The 25,557-nt window shown below is 52.5% G+C and overlaps 1 protein-coding gene across 3 annotated transcripts in view; it reads left to right on the top strand.

The window, feature by feature from the left end:
- Positions 1 to 4,346: 4,346 nt before the first annotated feature.
- Positions 4,347 to 25,557, top strand: part of Ripor3 (RIPOR family member 3) — a 72,544-nt gene continuing 51,333 nt past the window's right edge. Inside the window, exon 1 of one of the 3 annotated variants that reach the window (XM_052184362.1) lies at positions 4,347 to 4,647. The gene's annotated coding sequence lies outside the window, so the exon portion shown is untranslated. The remainder of the gene's footprint in view (positions 4,648 to 25,557) is intronic. The other 2 variants (XM_052184360.1, XM_052184361.1) reach the window with 2 other exon arrangements.

Below are 25,557 nucleotides of genomic sequence, written 5' to 3'. Positions count from 1 at the left end.
TCAAACTTAGTACGTTGCCAAGACTGACCTACCGCTTCTGATCTGCCAGACACCGTGCAAGCCTCCATTGCGCATGCGCTGGCTATGCGCCTCTTCAACTTCCATTGCGACGACGAATTAAAAATCTGCAGGGAACTAGAAAGCGCAGTACCTAAGCTAATCCACAGGCCGCGGATACAGCAGTTGTTGACACTTTGTTGTGCTTGCTTCTTTTCCCATTTTATCCTCTAAATAAAAAAATGAAAGAATGGCTGTTTCGGGCTGGCGAGATGGCTCAGCGGTTAAGAACACTGGCCTCTTCCAGAGGTCCTGAGTTCAATTCCCAGCAACCACATGGTGGCTCACGACCATCTGTAATGGGGTCCGATGCCCCCTTCTGGTGTGTCTGAAGACAGGGACAGTGTACTCATAAATAAATAAATACTTTTTAAAAAAAAAAGAAGGGCTGTTTCAACTGAGTGTGGGGCGCATACCTTTAAGCCCCACATTCAAGAGGCAGCGACAGGTAGATCTTTGTGAGTTCAAGGAGGTTAACCTGCTCTACATAGTGAGTCCCAGGACTATGTAGAGAGACCCTGTCTACAAACAAACAAACAAACAAACAGAAAGGACGCTTCATAGAATGATGGTTGGTGTGTGTGTGGAGGGCTCTGCAGAGATTTTTCATTGGTCCCTCCTGGTCCACTTCCATCACAGCTAAGGGACAATTACCATCCTGTTGTCACTACCTAAATCCCATGGTCCTTAGGGTTGTGTACACTTTCCCTTGTCAGGTGGATCCATTTGTAAGCTTTAAAATGTTAAAAGTAGGACTGGAGAGATGGCTCAGCAGTTAAGAGCCCAGACTGCTCTTCCAGAGGTCCTGAGTTCAATTCCCAGCAACCACATGGTGGTTCACAACCGTCTGTGATAGGATCCAATGCCTTCTTCTGGAGTGTGTTTGAAGACAGCTACTGTGTGCTCATATAAATAAAATTAAAAAAAATATTTTTAAAAAATGTTAAAAGTAGGGAACCTATAGATGACTCTGTGGACAAAAGTACTGACCACCAAGTCCCATGACCTGAGTTCAATCCCTAGGACCTACATGGCAGAGGGAGAGAACTCACACACACACACACACACACACACACACTTACACACATACACTCACACATACTCACACACAGTCATACACACACTCATGCACACACACTCACACACACACATACATACATACATTCTCACACACATTCACTCACACTCACACACACACACACACACACACACACACTTCCAGACTGACTTGATTTCTCCTACATGCTGTGTACACAAGAACCCAAGTCTAGAGTCCCTGTTTCGACATCCCTGTCTCTCTGTTAGGAAGAGAGGTTAGCCAGTCCCATAGATGGGGACAACAGACCCTGATAGGAAAAGAGATCTCCCAGGTCCATTGGGACAGAAAGAGATTTATTTGCCTGAGGATAAAATGCCTCTGTCTTGAGGAGACCCAGGGCTGCTAAGTGCCCAGCTTACAAGTCACCTCCAGTCAGATGATGTCAGCATCAGCATGGACCCTACCCTGTGGGACTCCCCCGCAGGAAACACCCCGGAAACCGATTATGCTGGGAACTGTGGGAATCTTCTCTCTGTCCAGGAGGACAGAGTCAGGGCTGGCTCTAGGGAGCCATCATTTGTCTCAGATGGTGACTGCCCTGCGGTGAGGGTTCCTACCATCAGCAGACATTTGCCCAGTGCAGAATGTGACAGCGCCCCCTGGAGGAGTCCCATGATATCTATCACGGAACAAGCCTTGTCAGGGTCAGGGGTGCTGGGCAGTAAGGGAGGCAGGGAAGGGACAGCACATTGAAAACACCTGTTGCCCAAGCCTTCCTGTGACCTCTGAACTTCATCCCGTCAAATGTGCCCCGCGGTTTATGCATTGGTTTATGCATTTGAGAGGGTGGCTTTGCTGATCTGAGCTACTGCCCAGCACAGAACCCGTGGCTGAGGCAGAAGCACAAGTTCGAAGGCAGAACCAAGCGAGCTTGAGGTTTAAGGGTTTGAAGCTAGTCTGAGCAAGCAGGTGAGATCCTGACCCCAGAAGCAAAAAGAAGGGAAGTGTGCGGGGGTGGGGCCAGGGGTTGTCGTGAGGGAGGCTCTGGGTTCAAGCCTCCATATTGCAAAAAAGAGACTAATCAACTAAACCGAGTGACTTGAAAACCTCCATTTGGTCAGGTCCTGATGTGCTTGGCCAGCTCTTTCCTCACTGAGCCGAGTCTGCAGCTCTTCCTAGGGCTGTCCCCACACAGAACTGTGCCTTACAGGCGTGGCTGTGCTGATTCTGAGGGTACAGGTTTTTGATGTTGCTGTTGTTGCTTGAGTATGTTTTGCTATGCCGGGCAGTGGTGGCACACGCCTGTAATCCCAGCACTTGGGAGTCAGGGGCAGGTGGATTTCTTTTTTTTCTTTTTTTTTTTTTAATTTGGTTTTTTTGAGACAGGGTCTCTCTGTATAGCCCTGGCTGTCCTGGAACTCACTCTGTAGACCAGACTGGCCTCGAACTCAGAGATCTGCCTGCCTCTGCCTCCCAGAGTGCTGGGACTATAGGCGTGCGCCACCACTGCCCGGCAGCAGGTGGATTTCTGAGTGTGAGGCCAGCCTGGTCTACAGAGTATGTCTTGCTATGTAGTTCAGGCTAGCCTCCAGCTCAATACCCCCTTGCTTCAGCCTCCTGAGTGCTGGGATTACAGCCGCAGGCCACAGCATCCAGCTGGCTGCTGCCTGTGCCCTGAGGTCCAGCTCCCTTCCATTTTATTCAGCTGGCTGTTATGTAGGGGACAGCTAAGTGACTCTCCATTCCTGTACCAGCCCATTCTTACAGAGCACATGTGTGGGTATGTATGCATGTGTGTATATGTGTATATGCTTCTATCTACAGATGCATGTGTGTATATGTGTATATGCTTCTATCTACAGATGCATGTGTATATGTATGCATGTGTGTATGTGTGTATATGCTTCTATCTACAGATGCCTGTGTGTGTGTGCATGTGTGTATATGTGTATATGCTTCTATCTACAGATACATGTGTGTGTATGCATGCATGTGTGTATATGTGTATATGCTTCTATCTTCAGATGCATGTGTGTGTATGCATGTGTGTATATGTGTATATGCTTCTATCTTCAGATGCATGTGTGTGTGCATGTGTGTATATGTGTATATGCTTCTATCTACAGATGCATGTGTGTGTGCATGTGTGTATATGTGTATATGCTTCTATCTACAGAGTGCAAGTGTGTATGCATGTGTGTATATGTGTATATGCTTCTATCTTCAGATGCATGTGTGTGTGCATGTGTATATGTGTATATGCTTCTATCTTCAGATGCATGTGTGTGTGTGCATGTGTGTATATGTGTATATGCTTCTATCTTCAGATGCCTGTGTGTGTGTGCATGTGTGTATATGTGTATATGCTTCTATCTACAGATGCATGTGTGTGTATACATGTGTGTATATGTGTATATGCTTCTATCTACAGATGCATGTGTGTGTATGCATGCATGTGTGTATATGTATATATGCTTTTATCTACAGATGCAAGTGTGCAGGTATTCCTGCTGTTCAAAGTTCCAGCAAAGCTGGGCATGATGGTTGGCTTGAGTCTGTCATCCTTAGCTACATTGTGAATTTGAAGCCAGCCTGGGCTACATGAGACCTTGTCTCTGGGAGGGGGAGGGGTAAATCTCTTTGGGGGAAAACAGAATTGCTTGCTGTCAAGCCTGACTACTGGATCCTGGAACCCCTAAGTTAGAAGGAGAGAGAAGAGTCTCCCAACTGTGTCCTGGGAGACTCCCCACAAATGAGTGAAGGAAGGAATGAGTGAATGAATGAATGAAAGAGTGAATGAATGAATGATCAAATGAATGCAAAATGGCAGCTGACAAGACGGGGGGGGGGGAAGCAAAACAAAATACAAAAACCAAATGGATCTGCAGAAACTTGACCCCTCCCTCTGGATCCCCACCCGCCGAGTGGGAGATGCGGGGGAGGGGACGCCCTCTGGGAATCCAGGTCAGCTCCCACCAGACCGCAGGAGCTGGAAAGGGGTTAGGGCCGCGAAGAGGGGAAAGGCAGAATTGGAGGGGGGGAGCCCGACCCTGCCTGCGAGTGATTAGCCGCAGCCCCGCGCGGCCGGCGCAGTAAACAGACACTTCCAGGCTTCCCCTCAGCTCCATCCCAGGCAGGCATCGGATCCTGAGTGATTAATCCGAGTCTTCCGGGGCCAAGAGCCTTGCGTGGACTTGGAATCAGCCGAGATGGGAGTAGGAGGTGGCTTCCTGCAGCTACGGCAGAGGAGTGTCCGCGCAGCGCGGTGACACGACGGGCCAGCGCGGCATCCGGGGGCGCAGGGCCGGGGCTGGAGGCTTCCGGGAACCCCGGTCCCTCGGCCGCTGAACCCTGACACCCGCCAGATAAGCTCTATCGCGGCGGCCAGAGCCGGGAACAGCCGGATACAGGGGCCACCGAGTGCATTCCCAGAGCCAGCATCCGCGGTGGTCAGAGGGCTGCAGGGAGCTCCGCCCGCCCGCGGTCGGTGACAACCAGCCGGCGCCGGGCAGCACCGGAGCTCGGTCCCCGAGGTCCAGACCCGCTCCCCGGTGAGTGTCGTCGGGGTCCCCGCAGGCTGGCACGTGCAGGTGGAGAGAGGAGGGGCCACTTCCTCGCACTCACCTAGAGCTCCGGGGCCGCGAGAGGGAGTCTGTGTTGGAGCAGAGAGACCGCTGCTGTCTAGTGGCCGTGGGCAAATTCTTCTCCCTCTCTGGACCTCCGCGTGTCCCTGTCATCTTTAAACAGGGCGGTTATCCGGAATATCTTTAAGGGGCTCTTGCGTGACACCACGTCTCTGGCATAGTGCTGGGCACTTTTGGAGTGGCTTGGGAATCCCAGGGGCTCCCCCTTCCTGGTAGACTCTCTTCTCAGCTCCTTGTAATACAAAGGCTCAGAGAGATGGAGCGAGTTGCCTGAGGTCACACAGCCCATCAGTGCGACTGACCAAAGAGCGGGGTCTTTCTGACTACGCGCTTATTCTAGGCATGGGGTGAGGGTAGGAAGGGTGGAAGAACAGACTAGATTGACTTTCTGTTGCTTCGGGAAGGCGCAGGGGAGGTGGTCAACCTCGGCTCCTAGCCACCCTCCTGTCAGGAAGGCGAGGGTTGCACGAGCTGGGCCAGGCGTGCTCTGTTAGGAAGACAAGCGCCCACTACCATTGCCTCGACCAGGGATTCCCAGGGACTTGGGGGGGGGGCATCAGAGCTGGGGGCGGGGAGCACGGCGCCTGCCTTGACTAGGTTTTGTTCCAATTTTATTTTGCCTTTTCAAAAATCTGTTTTAAATCATTCCGGGCCCCCGCGCGGCTCCTCTGGACAAAACAGAATTGTGAAACACACCAGCACTTTCCGCACGCCTCCCCTGGGGGGAATCTCGTATTAATATCGCGGCCGTCTATTTGCATATCCATCCCTGCTGTGGCGCTGGCATTGGGCAGGGAGTGGGTTGCAAGACAGAGTTAGCCAGGGCACTCCCCGGAAGGAGGCCCGGTTACATTCCAGGGCTAGGAAGTCCCCAGCAGCAGGTGGGAAGACCCCCCAGGGCCAGGCTCCCAGCCAGAGGTGAAGGTCTCAACACCCAGATGTGGCCTGTCTTAGTCCTTTGGAATGTTCCACTGGGCAGCAGCCCTGGGGTGGACCCACTCCTCCTTCCCTTTCGTGGGGGTGTGGGGGACGGCTCAGAACCTCCTGTATTAGGGTAAATGGGGACTTGAACTGAACCCCCCATCCATCCTAGGGAATGTGGTTTTTCTTTGTGGCTTGAACAAATCGCTTCTCCCAGCCTCAGTTTCTTCATCTGCAGGGCAATGGGTTTATTTAGGGAAATCTCTCAAGGTTCTGTAGGCTGGGTTCTGGGACTCTGGGAAGGGACATTCCCAAGGTGGAGGGAGGCACTGTAGGTCAGGACAAGGTGCTTGCTTCAGAAGCCTAAGGCCCTGGGCTGGCTCTCTCCCTCCCCCTCCCCCCACCGTGTGTGTGTGTGTGTGTGTGTGTGTGTGTGTGTGTGTGTGTGTGTAAATGGGGGTGGGGCTTAGAAAGTCCTTCCAGTCCATCATCCTCTCTGTGAACAAGGATGTGCAGAGGGGAGGAAGACCTCCAGAGCCCTGGGAGGACGGGGCACCAGGATCCGATATGTGGGGATCTGTGGGGATCTGTGGGGATCTGTGGGGATCTGTGGGGATCTGTGGGGATATGGTGGGGTATCAGCGGGGCCTGACCACCCAGGGGTTGACCTGGTGAACCTTGTGCTTGGGCTCCCGCCTAGCGACTTCACCATAGGTGGGTGCTGGTCTCTGCTACTTGTGGGTCCCGGAGAGAGAGCTAAGGCCGCCAGGCTAATGAGGGCAGCTGCCCCACCCACTGAGTGTTCTTACTTTACCCAGGAGACTTTGTTGGGGGATCTCACTCCTGAGACAGCCCACCGTCAGATTCTTAGGAGTTTGGTGAATTGGTTGCTACATCCAGAATTATGTAAACTTTCAGGAAGTTCTGTTTAAACTAGGACGAGAGTACAGGGAGCTTATCACTTGTGTTTTCTACTTGTGAGGTTGCGGATAGACCTAGGGCCTCACACATAGCAGGCAAGTGCTTTGCTGGTAAGCTATGTTGTCGGCTCTTGGTGTTTTGAGATAGAAAGGCCTCAGACTCACAACGCCAGCTGCCTACTGCTGGGGTGACAGGTACCTGCTGATACCCCCAGTTTGCGCAATTCCAGGGGGTGAGCCAGGGCTTTGTGCATGTTAGGCAAACCCCAGCCCCCCTCCCTTTTCTTTCTCATTTTATTTTACATATATAAGTGTTTTGCCGGTAGTTATGTTATATGCACCACATGCATGCCTGGTGTCCTTAGAGGTCAGAAGGCGGCATTGAATTCCCTGGAAATGGAGTCACAGACAGTTGTGAGCCTCCACGGAGGTGCGGGGAATTGTGCCCTGCAAGAGCGTCCAGTGCTCTGAACCATCGAGCCATCTCTCTGGCTCTAAGCCTGCCAGGGAGCCATGTCCTGGCCTCTCACAGCTCACCATGCCATTTCCTCTGAGCTATGTCCCGTGGCATCTGAATGGTAGGAACGACATGGCAAAGGGTGGCAGGTCGCCGCGCAGCCCTTCCGGATTGACTCCGAGTTCAGTGATGTCATGTTGGAAGCGCGAAGCTGGCTTTGGTGGGAAAATGCCAAAAGGCTCAGCCCGGGGCTGGCTTGGCTTGTGATTGTTGCTCTGTGTGCTGTTGGGTTAAATGCAGTTTCCTGCCTCTGCTCTTGCTGCTGTTGGCACAGGAGGGGGCTGCCTACTTCTAAATGACCCAGTAAGTTCCCCCACACTGCTAGCTTGCTCACTGAGGTAAGGCGGCTACTCACCAGGATTCCCGAAAAGCCACACCCTTTCATCCTCTGTCCGGTGCAGGAGTCAAGATGAAACTTGCCAAAAAAGTCCCACGCAAATGAACTGATCATTTGAAATCTTCAAAAAAACAGCATGGGATGCCCCTGCTTCAGCCTCCTGGGCCGTGTACATTTTGTCCTATTATTTTGGTTTCTCGAGTCAGGGTTTCTTGGCCATCCTGGAACTTGCTTTGTAGACCAGGCTGGCTTCAAACTCACAGAGATCTGCTTCCCAAGTTCTGGGATTAAAGGCATGCACTATCATGCCCAGCTATCAAATAAGCATTTATTTGTATTTCTGTGTGTCTGCATTCTTTGCCTGAGGAATGTGTGCAGCGTGTATGCAGTGCCTAAGGAGGCCAGGAGAGGGCGCTGGAGGGCTTGAGCGTCTGGAACCGGTTGTAAGCCACAGCATGGGTACCAGGAACCAAAGCTGGGTCCTCTGCAACAGCAGCTCCTGAATGTCTCTCCAGCCCCTGTTAATTTTATTTTCATTAGTAAAGTGTATACATTCTTCCTAGCCATGCATTGCTGTATTTGACTACTCAGGAGCACACACCCATGTATGTTTTTGTATGAACACAGAGTCCCGGGAGCTGGTTGATAAACTTTTAGCTTCCCGATATATATTCCTGATGTACACTGACCAGGGGCTCAGAGATCCTGTCATGGAAAGGCTGCCACCTTCCCTAAGTTTCAGGCCAAAGTCCTCTGCTCCCTTCTTCCACTGAAGAAGAGTCAGCAACCAAATCTGATCTCTCTGGGTCCACCCTGAAGGATAGATCCCCAGGAGGGACACCCAGGCTCCTGGGACACGGATGCTTTGTCCGTTGCCCCTTTGGTCTTTGTATCCACGCTTCTGTACCTGTGGTCCCTGCATCTTTGGCCCTGCAGTCTCTGTATCCAAGCAGCGTTCCTGTCAGTAAGTGGCAGCTTCTGGTTAATTCCATGCCTTTGCAGACCTTGATCCTGCCAGCTCTGTTTTCCCCGTGCAGGGAATGATGGCGCTAATAGAAACAATGTCTTGGAACAATTCAAAGGAACAGCTAAGCCAGCCCTATAGAGGAGTTAAGACTGTGCTCTATTTTTAGAAACCCTAGAGGCCAGGTGGGCCCTTTCCAGGCGCCCTGGAGCAGGCCAGCACAAGGAAAATCTTTCTCATGCCCAAGTCCCGCCTCTCCTCCTTCCCTGCCAAGGAGGAGGCCCAGGTGGGGGTGTTAGCTGAGCTGTGTGGCTGCGGTAGAGGGAGGGGGCAGACCCTCGCTGAAGGAAGTGTACAGAGAGGGTGGGTGTGGCTGTCTGAGCAAGGGGACATCCCAGGTGTCCATGCGGTTCCCCATCAGGACCTAAGTCCTGATTGCCATCTTAGGACTCCTGTGAGTAGCTTGGCAGCCCCTGTGAAGTCAGGGTCTCTGTTTCAGACCTCAGTCTCCTGCACACCCTTCCTCCCGCCCTCCTCCCCAGCCTTCCTTCTCTTCCTTTTTTTTGGGAACTTTGTATCAACAGGTTGGGCAGGATGGAGTTCAGAGGCAGAGCACTCTCCTCCTCGCCTGTGTGGGCTCTAGATTCCATTCCCAGCACTACATGCTCGATCGATCGATCGCACGCATGAGGGAGCCCCGAGATGGGTCCACCCACTGCATTCCACACACTGATCTTGTTGTATCCTGGATGTTTTCATGCCAAGATTTGAACATTCTGGCGTGGTGAGATGGCGCAGTGGGTAAAGGCACTAGCTACCAAATCTCACGAGGTAGAGAAGAGAACCGGCACCTACAAGCTGTCCTGTAATCTCCACACATTCACTTTTGTATACACTTGAGCACCCTACACATACCACACATGCACACACACACACACACACACACACACATGCACACGCAGAGCCATCCATCTGCCTTCCAAGCTGTGTTTACATAAGTCAAATAGTCATTTGACAAACACTTTCTAACTAGGTCTCAAACTTGTGGAGTCCAGCAGCTTCTACTTTTCAATTAAAAAAAAAAAAAGGAACCGTAATGGCCCTGCCCTCAACAGGGACCCAGAAGTTCATTGCCACCGGCCACCTCCAGTGCCCCACCCAGCCCAGGCAGCCGCCTTCTCTCTCAATGGTCGTGGTTGCCCCAAACTACCTTGTTTCTGCTTGCTTGCTTGTTTTGTTGTTTTTTCTCAGCTGGCCATCAGACAGTCTCTTTTCCTCTGCAGCCAGCAGGTTCCCAGGAGCGAGGCCACACCCCCTGTTCTTGCCTCTTTCTGTCTGGCCTGGATCCTGTCACTCAGAACACAAGGTCTGCAGGATCCAAACCCCAGAGGTCAACATACCACATACCGTCTTCATACCTGCTTCTCAGACCAGCAACAGCTCTACCCCAGGACCTTTGCATCACAACTCCTCTCATGTTGCCCCTCTCTCAGACCCTCCAGCGCCTCTCACAGATGGCACCTTCTCAAAAGGGGCTCGGTCTTAGGCATTTGTCTCCTATGTAGGAGACATTTGGTTCCATCCCCAGCAAAACCAACTTGCATTACCTCCTTATTCCAGGAAAACCCAAAGCAGGGAGAGTATGGGCTCAGAGTCCACGGAGGCTGTGACTCCAGTGTGTCGTTCCTCGAGGGCCGTGGCTGCTCCCAGAGGGATGGGAGCCTGATGGGGGGGAGGGTGACATGTCAGAACAGGGACTTAGGACCCGACGGCACCAGCCTTCCCTGCCTCTCTCTGCCTCTGTGGAGGCTAGTTCTCCCCTGGAGGGACACTGTGGGGACAGGACATGTTTTTTCTCTGTGGTGGGCACAGGGCTACACACTTCTCAGTCCCTCCTTTGAAACCAGAGGTGCCCTAGTAAGTATGTGCAAACATGGAAACTGAGGCACAGAGAGTGGCAGTAATACGGCTTGTAAGTGACAGATTGGGTGTGTATCCAGCTTCCCTGGCTCTGCCCATGCCGAGTTCAAGTCATTCACGTTAGTGCCCAGCAGCTGAGCGTTAGTCGTGGGGCTCCAATCCTGTATCCCAGGGTTGCCTCACAGTGCTGTGTGTCTCTGAGCAGGGCACTTTCCATCTCTGTTTTCTTTAAAAAAAAAAAAGCTGTTGGTCCTGGCAGTGGTGGTGCACGCCTTTGATCCCAGCTCTCTGGAGGCAGAGGCAGACAGATCTCTGTGAGTTAAAGGCCAGACTGGTATAAGAATGGAGTTCCAGGGCTGGAGAGATGGTTCAATGGTTAAGAGCACTGACTGCTCTTGCAAAAGTCCTGAGTTCAATTCCCAGCAACCACATGGTGGCTCATAACCATCTGTAATGAGATCTGACGCCCTCTTCTGGTGTGTCTGAAGACAACTACAGTGTAGTCATATAAATAAAATAAATCTTAAAAAAAAAAAGAATGAAGTTCTAGGACAGCCAAGACTGTTATACAAAGAAACTCTGTAAGAAAAAACAAAAACCAGAAAGGGCCAAAGTTGTTCTTCACTTCCAGAGACCTTGTCAGACCCCAGGACACACACAATGTACTTTTCTCCTGCTGCTTATGAAGCTGACCTCTGGTGATGGCAGGGTTCCACAGACTGCTTTTCTGGAAGCTAGGCAAAACCCTATGAGGACCCATGGAGAGCACGTGCGGTCCCTGTCATCCTAGCTGTAGACCCGGGCCACCTGTACTAACCTCATCTGCTCCCCAGTCTGGCTAAAGGCAAGATGGTTGTGACACTGAGGGTTTCTGTTCAGGTTCCAGAGAGTTCTTGGGGGACGTTGACAACACAGAGCTGCTGGGAGATGGTTTCAAGCAAGCATTGGACTTTAACATCCAAGCTGTTAGCCAGGGTCCTCACACAAGGGACATGGCCCTTGTATCTCTTGTTAATGGGTGTTAAGGGGTTGGCTAGAGTCCCACAGTGAGGAAGGAGCTTAGGGGTAGAAGGCAGAGTCTGGAGGTGACTCATGGTTCTTCCCATTCTCATGGGTCCAGGTTGGCTGTACTGTCCTCTGTGCAGGTGGGGGTGCTGTGGGGTGGTGGTGGCTCAGGCCCTTCCTGGTTGCAAACAGTACCTGTCTTAGTCAGGGTTTCTATTCCTGCACAAACATCATGACCAAGAAGCAAGTTGGGGAGGAAAGGGTTTATTCAGCTTACACTTCCACACTGCTGTTCATCACCAAAGGAAGCCAGGACTGGCACTCAAGCAGGTCAGGAAGCAGGAACTGATGCAGAGGCCATGGAGGGATGTTTCTTACTGGCTTGCTTCTCCTGGCTTGTTCAGCCTTCTTTCTTATAGAACCCAAGACTACCAGGCCAGGAATGGCACCACCCACAATGGCCCCTCCCACCCTTGATCACTAATTGAGAAAATGCCCCACAGTTGGATCTCATGGAGGCACTTCCCCAACTGAAGCTCCTTTCTCTGTGATAACTCCAGCCTGTGTCAAGTTGACACATAAAACCAGCCAGGACAGTACCCATGGCTTTGCGTGCTCTGCGCAGCTATGTGAGTCCTGCAGTAAGTTTAGCCCTGGATGTGCAAGATAAGGATCCAGGAGAACATGGCAGCCCTGCCTGGTGTGCAGATCTGCCTGTGAGGTGGCCCAGAGGCTGGCAGGAAGGATTCTTTCTGAGTCCCTCGGTGAGCGAGGTTCCACTGGGTATTTCAGAAGGGTGAGCCAGGCAGGGCCTGAGAGACCCCGGTTTCCTGACCGGTGCCTTCGTGGACAGAGGAAACCAGTGCTGTGAGTCTATGTTGGTCCTTACAGGGCATTTCCCCCACAGCCTAGTATCCTATGCCTTACCTGCCACCAACTTAGATGCTTGGATCTGCAGAGTAGGATCCTGAAATTCACACACACCAGAAGAAGGCATAGGACCGCATGACAGATGGTTGTGAGCCACCATGTGGATGCTGGGAATTGAACTCAGGACCTCTGGAAGAGCAGTCGGTGCTCTTAACCACTGAGCTATCTCTCTAGCTCCCTGCCCTGCCCTTTTTTTTTTTTTTTTTTTGAGACAGAGTTTCTCTGTGTAGCCCTGTCTGTCCTGGAGTTTGCTCTGTAGACCAGGTTAGCCTTGAACCCAGAGATCCACCTGCCTCTGCCTCCTAAGTGCTGGAATTAAAGACCTGTGCCGCCACTGCCGGGCCTTGTTATTATATCTTACGTACTTATTCTATGCATATACGTGTGTGCTCATGCCACAGGGGACGTGTGGAGGCCAGAGGACAACCTTTGGAGTTGATCTCTTTCACCTCTGTGGACTCTGTAGGGCTCGGGGTCCCCAACTTGTGCAGTCCCCCCACCTTACCATCTGAGCATCTCGCTGGCACACTGGCACTACGGAGCTCGTCAACCTGGCGCTCGTTCTGGAGCCCAGCTGCCCCGGAGCTCTTGGCAATCCCCCTGTCTCACCCTCTGCCTCACCACTGCTCCAGGCTTTGGCGAGGCTAGCCTGGTCTACAGAGTGAGTTCCAGGACAGACAGGGCTACACAGAGAAACCCTGCCTCGAAACAAAGCGGGGAAGGGGGTGGAGGAGAGAGAGAGAGAACACAAAGGAGGACGTCTGGGAGGTGGACAGGTGGCCTCTGAGGTGAAGGACAGGGCATGGCCACTCCAGAGGTGGGGAAGCCACAGTCTAGGAAGGACTGGGCTGCATCCCATCTCCACTGCAGGGGAAGAATGTGACAAGCTGAAGTCAGACCCAGTCCCCAGAGGCAGCTTCCGAGCCCCGACTCCTTGCAGGAAGTGGACACAGGATGAGCCTGTGTCCCTTGGCCTTGGCGGCAGAGCCCTTGTGCATTTCGCTCATTTTTGCATCTTGGGACAAAGGGTGAAAAAACTCAGATGACCCGCACTGCTTCCTAGTGGAAAAACACGCTGGACCCCGGCGGGGATCTTCCATCAGCAGCAGGGCTGCCCCTCCTCTGTCTCTCTCTGTCTCTCTGTCCCTGCTGCTGCCCAGCTGGAGCGAAGACAGAAAACGGCTTGGGGAATCAGACGGTGGAGCTCAGGGACTCCCGCGGGCCATCTGTGCTGGCCATCCTCTCCATGGGAAGTCGCATGGGGTGTTCTGACAGTGTCCCCACCTGGGTCCCATGGCTGCTCTCTCCACAGCCACCAATGCTGCCCAGAGTGACCTGGCCTAGGCCTTGGAGTCAGACAGCGCTGGCTTTGCCGTCCCTGAGTCCCGTGATGTCTGGCACTCTGTGACACCTGTCTCGTTCTGTTTCCTGATCTTCAGGATGTAAACAGGGAACCTGTCACCAGGAGACTTGGATGAGAGAGACGCTCCTGGCTTGGCACACATGGAGGTTTTCATGACTAGACAGTCTGAATACAATGTTAGCTTCGACTCTGAGTCTCATCATGCCCTCTGCAATGTACCTCTCTGTATATGTGCCTATTAGCATATTAATCACATAATAATATTAACGTGTTTTATTATAACATTTCGATCCTGTATATAATGTATTTTGATCACATTTACCCTGTTACCTTTCTTCGTTCCCTCCTGCTCACACTGATCCGTTCCCTTCCCAGCATGCCCCCCCCCCTTTATACTTTCATGGGTGTTTTGTTTTGACGCAGTGTATAGTCACGTGAACACGGGCTCCTGGCTACATCCCTGAAGAAAATGTCTTCCCCTCTGGAGCAGCCATCAGCTGCCAATGGATCATCAGGGAGGGCTAGGGTCTGGTGACTCACTCTTGCTGGCTTTTGAGACACTGTGTGGTCCTGGCTGGTGTGGGACTTGCTCTGTAGACCAGACTAGCCTCTAACTCACAGAGATCCATCTGCCTCTGCCTCCAGGGTGCTGGGATTGAAGGTATGGGCCACCAAGTCTGGTAAATCTTCCCCCAGTTTTGAGACCCTTTCTCATGTAGCCCAGGCTAGCCTCAAACTCACCAGATAGCCGAGGATGACCTTGAGTTTCAGATCCTCTTGGATCCACCTCCTGAGTGCTAGGATCATAGGCGTGGGCCACTACAATGGCTGTCTTGTATTGTTGCCTGGGGCGGTGGTGCACAGGGTTCGGAGAGGTCCTAGGTCTAGCAGGCACCTGTGTCGATGTCCTGTTGATGCTGAATGACTCCCACAGACTGTCACTAAAAACCACTGTCGTTGATTCTCTTAAAGGTCTGTATGCCAGAAACCCCAAGTGGCAGCTCTGCCTGATCTAGACTCTGAGGTGATGGGAGGAGCCCCGTCCTTGTCTCTCTGATCCCATCATCCCAAACTCCTGGGCCTTAAGGGTTTTTGTTTGTTTGTTTTTGTTTTGTTTTTGTTTTTGTTTTTGTTTTGGTTTTTGTGGCACTGCTAGGGACTGAATCCAGAACCTGCTAGGTGCATACTCTACCACTGAACTGTTTCCCTAGCCTCAAACTCCACCTCAGAAGTCACCTAGCCTTCCTCAGCGTGTCTTGTCCCTGTGTGAAGACACCAGTCACTGGCCCCAATCCAGGACCGCCTCTCCTTCACCACACATCTACAAAGGCCTATTTCCAAATCCAGTCACAAGTCTGTAGTATGTTTTTACAACGTATCTCACCACCTCACAGTTTCCACTGTTGCTGGGGTCCCCTTTCCTCTGTGACCTCGCAAGCACTGCTAGCCCAGGGTAGTCTAGGTCCCTTCTGTTCCCGCCACCATTCTGTGCTCTTCATGAGCCTATGATGATCTCTGAGGATCAGACTCGGTTTCCCGAGGTCACACAGCCACCAAATGCTGTACCTGGGAGACCCTTTTCTTTCTGATTCTGAGGCTGGCTGGGTTCTGAGACTCTCCCACTGCATCCCAGGAGCCTGAACACATGGGAGACACACTCTCTTTCCTGGCCTGCACCACTCCAGACGTGTTCCCACTGCAGAAGCACCTTCCGGCAGGCTGTAGGCAGGTCCTGCTATGCTCCCAGGGGGAGAAAGCCCGGGTGGTGGTGGAGGGATAGGGATACTGTTGCACAGTTAAGAGCTTCTGCAGAGTCAGAATTCCCTTCCCAGAATCCACACAGGCAGCTCATAACTGCCTGTCACTCCAGCTCCAAGGGATCTGATGCCCTCTCCAAGGGTACCCACGTTTCTCTGTGAGGCACATACACACGCACACCCCACACTCGACTGAGTCTGTTTCATGCTCCCTGTACAGGAGATTGGATAGCCTATCAGAGGCGCTCATCCCTGTGAGGACTGCCTGTCAACGCCATTGGATGTCTGTAGCTCTTCATGTAGAGACGAGACCTTGAGAAGTGTCTCCCTTTCCCACCAGCACAGCGACAGGTGCAGTTATTGTGCAGGCAACCATATTGGTGAGGTTTCATGACTACGACAGCTCTCCCTCTTGTCTAGAAGACACTGTCTCACGACTGGCTACAATAAACCTTAAAAAAAGAGAAAGAGGGCTGGAGAGATGGCTCAGTGGTTAAGAGCACTGACTGCTTTACCTGAGTTCAAATCCCAGCAACCACATGGTGGCTCACAACCATCTGTAACGGGATCTGATGCCCTCTTCTGGTGTGTCTGAAAACAACTACAGTGTACTCATATAAAATAAATAAATAAATAAATCTTTTAAGAAATATTTATTTATTTATTTATTTTTCTTTAAAGATTTATTTATTTATTATATACAACACACTGTAGCTGTCTTCAGACACCAGAAGAGGGTGTCAGACCTCATTACAGATGGTTGTGAGCCACCATGTGGTTGCTGGGATTTGAACTCAGGACCTTTGGAAGAGCAGTCAGTGCTCTTAACCACTGAGCCATCTCTCCAGCCCCTATTTATTTATTTTTAATGTATGTGAGTACACTGCAGCTGTCTTCAGACACACCAGAAGTGGACATCAGATCCCATTACAGATGGTTGTGAGCCACCATGTGGTTGCTGGGATTTGAACTCAGGACCTCTGGAAGAGCAGCCAGTGCTCTTAACCCCTGAGCCATCTCTCCAGCCCCTAAATAAATAAATCTTAAAAAAAAACTTAAGAAAAAAGAGAAAGAAAGTAAGAAAGAAAGGAATGGAGGGATGGAGGGAGGGAGGGAGGGAAGGAGAGAGAGAAAGAGAGAGAGAGAGAGAGAGAGAGAGAGAGACCATGTGGGTGCTGGTCTGTAGGGTGTGCAGAGGCATGCAGAACACGGAGCACTCAGGAAACCTGGCAACATCCGAGGAGTCTCAGTGTTGGGGTTACTCATTGCAAAGTGACTCATTACAATTGGGGCTGCAGAGATGACTCAGTGGCTAAGAGCTCTGACCGCTCTTCCAGAGGTCCTGAGTTCAGTTCCCAGCAACCACATGGTGGCTCACAACCATCTATAATGGGATCTGATGCCCTCTTCTGGTGTGTCTGAAGACAGCTACAGTGTGCTCATATACATAAAATAAATAAATGAATCTTTTTTTTAAAAAAAAGGGCACCAGGCAGTGATGGCGCTCGCCTGTAATCCCAGCACTTGGGAGGCAGAGCCAGGCAGATTTCTGAGTTTGAGGCCAACCTGGTCTACAGAATGAGTTCCAGGACAGTCAGGGCTACAAAGAGAAGCCCTGTCTTGAAAAACCAAACCAACCAAACAAACAAAAAATTGTGACTTGTGGCTGGGTGTGGTGTCACACACCTTTAATCCCAACACTTGGGAGCCAGGGGCAGGTGGCTCTCTGTGCATCTGAGGCCAGCCTGGTCTATGTAGTGAGTTCGTTCCAGGAAAGCCAGGGATATATGTAGAGAGACCCTGTGCAAAAACATCCAAACAAAACAAAACAACACAAAACAAAACAGGTGACTCATTTGTTCTGGGGACAATACTCTTAGATGTTCTGAAGCAACGTTCTCTGCCAGATCGGCAGCAGGAACCTCTTGGTCCAGATCTGGAGAAGGTTCTGAGAGAATGTGACCCTTGCTTTGATATAGAGTAGAGAGCAGAGGGCAGACAGGGCCTGACAGAGATAAAAGACGGAGCCGCCAGATGAGGTAGGAATTTACATTCTCGCATGGATGGAAGCCTGTCTTGGCAAATAGAAGCTGCTGTTCTGAGGTGTTGGAGCTGGGATCAGGGTGGGCAGGGCTCTAGCTGCTGGGGCTCTGGGGACAAAATAACTGCTGTGTCAGCAAGAAGAGCCACAGGCTGGAGGCCCCTAAGGAGATGCGTTTTTTCCCCCAGAGACTCTGCTGAGGGCAGCTGGCAAGTGGGTCCAGAGCCAGCCACATGCCTGGTATGAATCCAGACAACCAGCCCTTTGGGAGCTGTGAGGTAATGGGATCCCATGAGCTGAAGGCTCCCAGTGAGGTCTCCCTAAACATTAACTGCTGTTATAGCAGCAAGGAGTGTGGTGCCGGTGTCTAAGGCTGTGCCTATGAGAAGCCTCACAGGGCACCCCAGGGACCCTCAGCAGCCAAGTACTAAGATGGCAGCCCAGGAGTCTCACCGTGAGGGCGGTAGAGCTGAGAGGAAGCCCCCAGGAACCCCTAAGCAGCTGCAGGGAAGCTGTTAGGGGCAGCAGCCTATCTCTCACATCTGGAGCTCACAGCCCGTGTCCACCTCTGCTTAGAAGAAGCATGCCACCTGGTACCTGCAGACAGGAAGAGACATGAGCACATCTGGGGTCTGTCTTGTAGATAGTGGGCAGGAGAGGTGCTGAGCTGAGGCCTCTGGTGCATACACAGTTTGGTGGTCTCAGCCCAGTTTGGGGGAAATCACACAATCTTTTGTTCTTGACACTCCTACGTAAATACTTACGGGAGCCTCCTCGGCTGTGCCTTGGAACCTAGGTCAATTATTGCTGACACCCCAAGGTGGTTTGAATAAGAATGGTCCTCAAAGGACTGGAGGCATGGCTCAGGGGCTAAGAGCATTGACTGCTCTTCTAAAGGTCCTGAGTTCAAATCCCGGCAACCACATGGTGGCTCACAACCATCCGTAATGAGATCTGACACCCTCTTCTGGTGTGTCTGAAGACAGCTACAGTGTACTTAAATATAAGAATAAGTAAATCTTAAAAAAAAAAGAATGGTCCCCAAAGGCTCATATGTTTTAATCTTTCCCAGTTGCATAACTATTTAGGAGGCATTAGGAGGTGTGGCCTTGCTGGAGGAGGTGTGTCACTCGGGGGATGGAGGTTTCAAAAGCCCACAGTAGACTTAGTCTGTCTTCCCTATCTGCAATTTGTGGATTGGATGTGGACTCTAAGTTACTGCTCTAGCACCTTCCTGCCTGCCTGTCGCCAAGCTCCCTGTCACGATGACCATGGACATGGATGCACACTCTGAGACTGAAAGCCAGCCCCCAACTAAATGGTGTCTTTTGTAAGTTGCCTTGGTCGGGGAGACAGACCCCCAGGAGGGTGAGGTTTTGGCTGTACAATGTTCTTGGCTTGCCGGGCTCCACTAAGCCCAGTAAGGCTCGTGGGCCCCAGCGGGCCCCAGGCTGCATCATGCAGGGAGCCAGTCCAGGCAGGCTTAGCCAAGAGCACTTGGACACACGCTGCCCGCGACTTTTACAGGCCTCTGAGGCTTCTCCTCGCCACAGGCAGATCCATCCGTGGTTCCCCGAAGCTGGTCCGGGAAAGCAGGGATGGACGCCTTCCTTGGAGAGAGATCTGCCTTTCTCTCCTTGGCCCAGGGCTCACTGATGAAGCTAGCCAGGCTGGCCAGCAGGCCCAGGGAGCCTTCCCACATCTGCCTCTGGCTCTGGGAGTACAAGTGTGTCTGCTACACCTTGCTGGGAATCAAACCTGGGAGCTGGGATTCAAACCTGGGCCCTCATTAGTTGTTGCTGTTTTTTAATCAATCAATCAATCAATTAATCAATCAATCGATCAATCAATTTTTGAGAAAAGGTCTCCTCAAAGTGTCACAATCCTCTTCCTCTCGAGTGCTGGGATGACACCTGTGTGTCACCATGCCATTAAGTGTTCTTTAGTGTTCGTGAAAATAACATTGGACCAGGGACAGTTTTCATCCTAACCATGAGTTTATGATGTGGGGAGGGGCTTACATCATTCCTGGTTCCATTTTTTATTTTGCAGGGCTCTGAGCACGTGGGGCTCACATCCTGCTGAGCTGCAGCCCCTGCCCAGTTTTAGATGAGGTGACTCAGACAGAGATTGGGGAACTGGTGCGGGAGTCCAGGGCTGAGGGCACGCGCGTCTCCTGGTGAATTCCAGATGACCCCAGGACTTGGTAGCCTTGAACACATTTGTGATCTCATACTTTGTGTGGGACAGGGACCCAGCATGGCTGCCTTGGGTGAGGCATTTCAGGAGCTCTCGTGGGGCTGACTCCAGGGGTCCGTGGAGGCTGCTCCCCAGCTCTCTTGAGGGAGGGTTGGGGTTACTTTTTCTGTTGGTTGACAAAAGCAACTTAAAGAGGGAAGGGTCAGCTCTGGGCCACGGTTCGTGGCACAGTCAGTCCATCATGGCTACAATGTCCTGGTGGGAGGAATGGGAAGAGGTTGGTCACAGTGTCATCTACAGTCAGGAAGGAGAGACAGAGAGAGAGAGAGACAGAGAGGGAGACAGAGACACACAGAGAGCGATAGAGTGGGAGGGAGAGAGAGAGAAAGAGAAGAGAGGAGAGAGGAAGAGAGAAGAGAGGAAGAAGGGGGAGAGGAGAGAGGGAGAGAGACAGACAGACAGAGAGAGACAGAGAGAGACAGACAGACAGACAGAGAGAGCGGGAGGGAGAGAGAGGGAGAGAGAAGAGAGGAGGAGGAGGAGAGAGAGAGAGAGAGATTGAGAGACAAATGGGGCACTCACTCCCTTGTCTCCCTTTCATTCAGTCTGCTGGGCTGGTCCTGGTCCCTGGAACGGCACTTTGTAATTTAGGGTAGATCTTCCCACTGTCTAACGTGACTGAGATGACCACTCACAGGCACGCCGGAGGCTTGTCTCTTGGACGGTTTTAGATCCTGTCAAGTGACAATCCTAACTGTCACGTGGGCCTCAGCTTTCTGTAGGCTGCTGGCTGCAGGTGCTCTTATCTTAGTGTGTGGCCTTGGGGCTATCTCAGCCTGGCCTCTGTTCTGTTGAGCAAGCCTGGGAGCGGGGGCAGGGCAGGAGAAGGACAGAGAAAGGGAGCACTTAAGTCACGCTTAAGTCACGGCTGTTTAATTTTTGGTTTGTGGGGCTGGGGATGGAACCAGGGCTCTGAGCATACTGAGCGCTCATGCTCTGCTCTCTCCTGAGCTGTGGGTCAGCGGGAGGCAGAGATGGGAATCTCACGTTTTTTCTCTGAGTCGGCTCAGGTCCTTGGCCTGGGCAAGCACTCTATCGCTCTATTGCTCTATCACTAAGCCCGTCTGAGGCCCTATTTCTTTATTTATAGACAGGTGTGTTATTTTGTAGTTCATGCTGGCCTCTAACTTGAAACCCTCCTGCCTCAGCCTCCAAAGTAAATGGCTTGCTTATAGAATGTGCTACTGCACCCTGTTTGAAAGTCATTGCCTCTTATGGACTTGACCTCACCTAATGTCACCTTTGCCACGTTCTAGTCATTAGAGGTTGCCCATGTACACAAGGAGGCGGGCTGGCCCACAGCTATGCAGAAGCCACAAACCAAAGGACAGAGCCCAGACTGGAATCCAACATTTGACTTCCAAGCCTGCTCTCTGTGGGAGCTGAGAGTGACTGGTCCTCTCTCTGCTGACACATTTGTCCTGCTGGACACAGAGCTTCGAAGACCACCTGCACCCGCCCGCACCTACCTGCACCACCTGCATCCACCTGCACCCGCCTGCACCCGCCTGCACTGTCTGCATTCACCCGCACCCACCTGTACCACCTGCACCTGCCTGCACCCACCTGCATTCACCTGCACCCACCTGTACCCGCCTGCACCCACCTGCATTCACCTGCACCCGCCCGCACCCGCCTGCACCTGCCCGCACCTGCCTGCACCCACCTGCATTCACCTGCACCCGCCCGCACCCGCCTGCACCTGCCCGCACCTGCCTGCACCCACCTGCATTCACCTGCACCCGCCCGCACCTGCCTGCATCCCACCTGCACAGACTTTGACCTTACTCATCTTTCTCTTCCTTCCTTTGTCCTGCCTTTCTCCCTTTCTCCTGGGCTGGCAGGGGGAGGCTGGCAGGGGGAGGCTATGGGGGGAGGTTGGCAGGGGGGAGGGTATGGGGGAGGCTGGCAGGGGGAGGCTATGGGGGGATGACTCTGTGGAAGGCTGAGCTGGGGGTGGGAGGATTACCACCCACCACTTAGAATACCTTTTCCTCAGGGCTAAGGTCCAGCATGGTGTGGCCAGAAGCCTCTGTCAGGTGACTGTAGGAACTGAGCAAAGGCCCTGCCTCAGTTTCCCACCTGTGCCGTGGGGAGAAAGAGACAGGCTGGATGGATGCTCAGAAGGTTCTCCAGGGGCTGACAGGGAGAGTCCCAAACTGAGGGTGCCTGTGGCAGCTGGCGAGGGCTTCTTGGCAGAACAAAGCCCGGGCCCCAAGCACTTCCTCTCCTGGTCGTCCACCCGAGTCTAAGCCCATCTAAAAGAGAAGGCCGTGCTGCTAGTGTGTGCCTCCCACCCGCTGTGGCCGGCACCTATCCCAGCATCTCAGACAGTCAGCACGGTGGGCAACGTCACTATCCCCACTTCACACTGAGAAAAAGAAGCTCAGAGAGGTTCAGTGATTTGTCCATGATCACAGAGCGAGGTGCGCTGGGCTGGCCTCCGGCTGTCTGACTCAGGGACCGCTGCTGCCCTGGCTCCCGTGGCGAGGAGCCAGCCGTCAGACTGGCTGTAGCTGGAGAAGGCGTGAGGAGCTGGTGCAGAAAGATGGACCATACCTCTGGGCGGGGGTGGAGGCCCCGGGGAAAGGTGGACGGAGGGATGCATAGAACATTCCAGATGCCATGTTTCTTAGACTTAACCAGCGCAGGGTGGTTTGACTGAGATGATCAAGTGTGATGAACAGGCGCGTGATCCCAGCATTAGAGAGGGAGCAGAGGCAGGAGGATGGAGAGTTTGAGGTCAATCTGGGCTACACAATGAGCTATTTAAAATGTGGAAGAGAAACACAAGTCCACAGGGTATCCAGACTCAGTCCTCGCCTGCATTCGGAGAAACCAGTGTCCTTTCAAATCTGCATCCTCTGGGCTTGGCCGGACTAAGGAGAAATCCACAAAGTGAGGGAGAGAGAGAAAGAGAGAGAGAGAGAGAGAGAGAGAGAGAGAGAGAGAGGAGCAAAGTGGGGTCTTTCACCCTAAACCTGTTTGAAGAAAGGTTAAAAGCCAGGCAAAGTAGCATACTGAGGCAGGAGGATTGGCCTGAGTTTGAAACCAAACTGACATACATAGTGAACTCTTGGCCAGTCTAGGCTATAGACCGAGACTCTGTCTTAAAACAAAACAAAACAAAACAAAACAAAACAAAACAAAACAAAACAAAACAATTCCCTTCAGAGTGTGACAGGCATTACAAATCAAACACAGAACACAGAGCTCCTTTACAAAGCCAGCCTCAGAAGCCAGTTTAGCACTACAGACCTGAAGTGACAGCGTCTGTCAGCTGGCTCAGCACCTTGAATCAAAACCCATGTGTGACCCTGCTATGAGCCTGTGAGGGTGGAAGACTGGATACGAGGCCCAGGGACTCGCACAGTCCTCCCTCACAGAAAGGCGGGGCCCCATGACTCCTGGTGCTTCAGGCAGGTGCACTGTAGGCCAAGCATTCGGACTCCTGCTGTCCATAGAGACCTCAGGGCACACTGATGTCCCCTTTCACTGTGAGGTCAGGAGCAATGGCGATCGGCCCTGGGAGATCCCCACTCTAAAATGGGGCAACATGGCAGTACCGTGAAGAGACGGCAAATTTCTTGAAGAGAAGGCAAATTGCTAATGATCCTGGGACCCCCAGTCTCCTGCTCAGCTCTCCCCGAACCAGAGAGAGACAGTGGAAGCCTGGAGGATGGTCCAGGCGGGGCCCCCACTCAGCAGCCCTGTGTGACACGTACGGGGTGAAGGCAGTCACTGTGGACAGCTGCTGCTGAGGTCTCTCTCTCTCTCTCTGTCTCTCTCTCTCTCTCTCTGTCTCTCTCTCTGTCTCTGTCTCTGTCTCTCTCTCTCTCTCTCTCTTTCTCTCTCCATCTCTTGCTTAGGTGATGACCTCACCAGGACCCTGTAAGGGAGAAGGGATGCCTGTGACCCACTGCGGACTCACAGGCCTGCGGGGTTCCAGTGTCTGTCCTGCCCCTTGTCTAGGTCTACTCCATAAGCGAGGGAGAGGACGGCCACTGGCGTGTGACTCCGGGGCTCACAGCAGCTCTGGTAGAGGTTCTGGGGTCCAAGGACAGATGGGGGCATCCCCAGAAAGGGGAGCCAGGACTGCAGAGGCCAAATCACATGGGAACACCTGCCCTGGCTCTGTCTCTGCCCTCACGTGTCACCCGCCACACTAAACTGAAAGTCTCCTCATGACATGGGTGACAACCCCCAGGGGGCTCAGATGGGAATTAACTATAATCAAATCACACAGTAGAGAGCTTCGAAGGTGCTGCTGACCCCCTGGGAGCCGATGGGGGACACACACGGGAGCATGGGGGAAGAGCAGGGGTACATCTAGGAGAGGAGCCCTGGTGAGCAGAGATACCGCCAACAGAACATGCCCCCGGTACGGGACAGGATTATAGTCTTACCTGCGAAGAAAGCATAATGCCCAGACTCAAACCCGGGGTGACCCGAGGGTGACCTAGCACCTCCTGAGCCTTGGCACCCCTCTCTGAGCCATGCTGAACCACGGTAGAATCCTAGTACAGCCTGGTACCTGGTAGTCACACCCTGGTTTTACTAGTGTGGCCTGTGGTGATTATTATTGATTGTGTGTGGAAATTTACTTTTCTTCTTTCTGTGGGGCTGGGGGTGGAAACTGAGCCTCTAAGGTGCTTCATGTGTCTTCCAGGTCCAGGAAGTTTATTTGCAAATCTGCAAATTTTTCTTTCCTGAGAGTTCTGTCTTTGGGGCTTCTGATGACTGAAGCAGCTGCTCCTCAGTTGTCTGGGAGCCACCCACGCTCCCCCCCCCCCCCCCCGGGGTCTAGAAGAGACAGGAGAAAGGGTCAAGTTTGTGACTGATCCTTTCCTGCCTTCATGGTCGGCTTCAGGGCCCTCCTAACTCCAAGCCTGCGGGGGCCGCTGATGGGAGAAGCAGTTGGAAGATTAAGGCAAGGACAGATGTGGCTCCCTGGAGACCTGGCAGGCAGGGGACTAGGGTAGTGTGCTGTGAAGGGGCCACGCAGGGGCCCAGCTGACCCAGGCTTAGCCCAGCACTGACCATTAGTCCATGCCGGCCCACTGCCTTCCCGTTCCCTTACCACACTCGCCTCACAATGGACCACAGCTGAGCTCTGTGAGCCCAGGGAAGGGAAGGCCTCTGCCTGGATCCTGCTTCCGGCTTCTCTCCCAGCTTCCCCCATCCCACACCCCCATGGCCCTATGATCTGCTCAGTTTCACCCTCCATCCTGGATTTTCAGAGACAATGATCGCAGTTCTGAGTCTCTCCTTCAAGTGCTGTCTGGAGGAGGGAGGAGGGAGGAGGGAGGACATAAGGTCACAAGAACATCTTCTAGCTTCAGTGAGGTTTGTTTGCATCCCATGAGTCAGAAATGCACTCACACCAAATTCTCATTCCTGTTGGCCACAGTGGTGCACACCTGGCACCTGGCACTTGCAGAGCAAAGACAAGAGGATCAGGAGCTCAGCTGGGTTATTTGAGACTTTGTCTCAAAATACAGCCAAACCAAACCCAACAAAACCCAGGACTGGCCCAGCAGTTGATTGGCTGTTCATGGCAGAGGTCCCAGGTTTGCTTTCTAGCACTCACTTGGCAACCCTGTAACTTCAGCGTCAGGGGATCTGGTGCCCTCTTCAGGCCTCTGTGGGTACTGCATGTACACGGTCTGCAAACACAAGCAAGCTCCCAAAAATAAAAAGAAATAAAACTTACTTTAAAAAATGAACTAAACTTAGGCTAAAAAGGGCTGTGTTCATTCCACGGAGCTGAAGATATTTATCTTGGATTGAGAAAACATTTAAGGAAGGCCAAGAACCCAGCAAAGTCCATCTGAAGAACTGGCTGGTTCTGTAACCTAGGGCTCTAGAGGTAGGGCTGATGTG

The sequence above is a fragment of the Apodemus sylvaticus genome, chromosome 5 (assembly GCF_947179515.1).
Source record: "Apodemus sylvaticus chromosome 5, mApoSyl1.1, whole genome shotgun sequence".
Taxonomy (NCBI): Eukaryota; Metazoa; Chordata; class Mammalia; order Rodentia; family Muridae; genus Apodemus; species Apodemus sylvaticus.
This window is presented reverse-complemented; position numbering and strand designations above follow the sequence as displayed.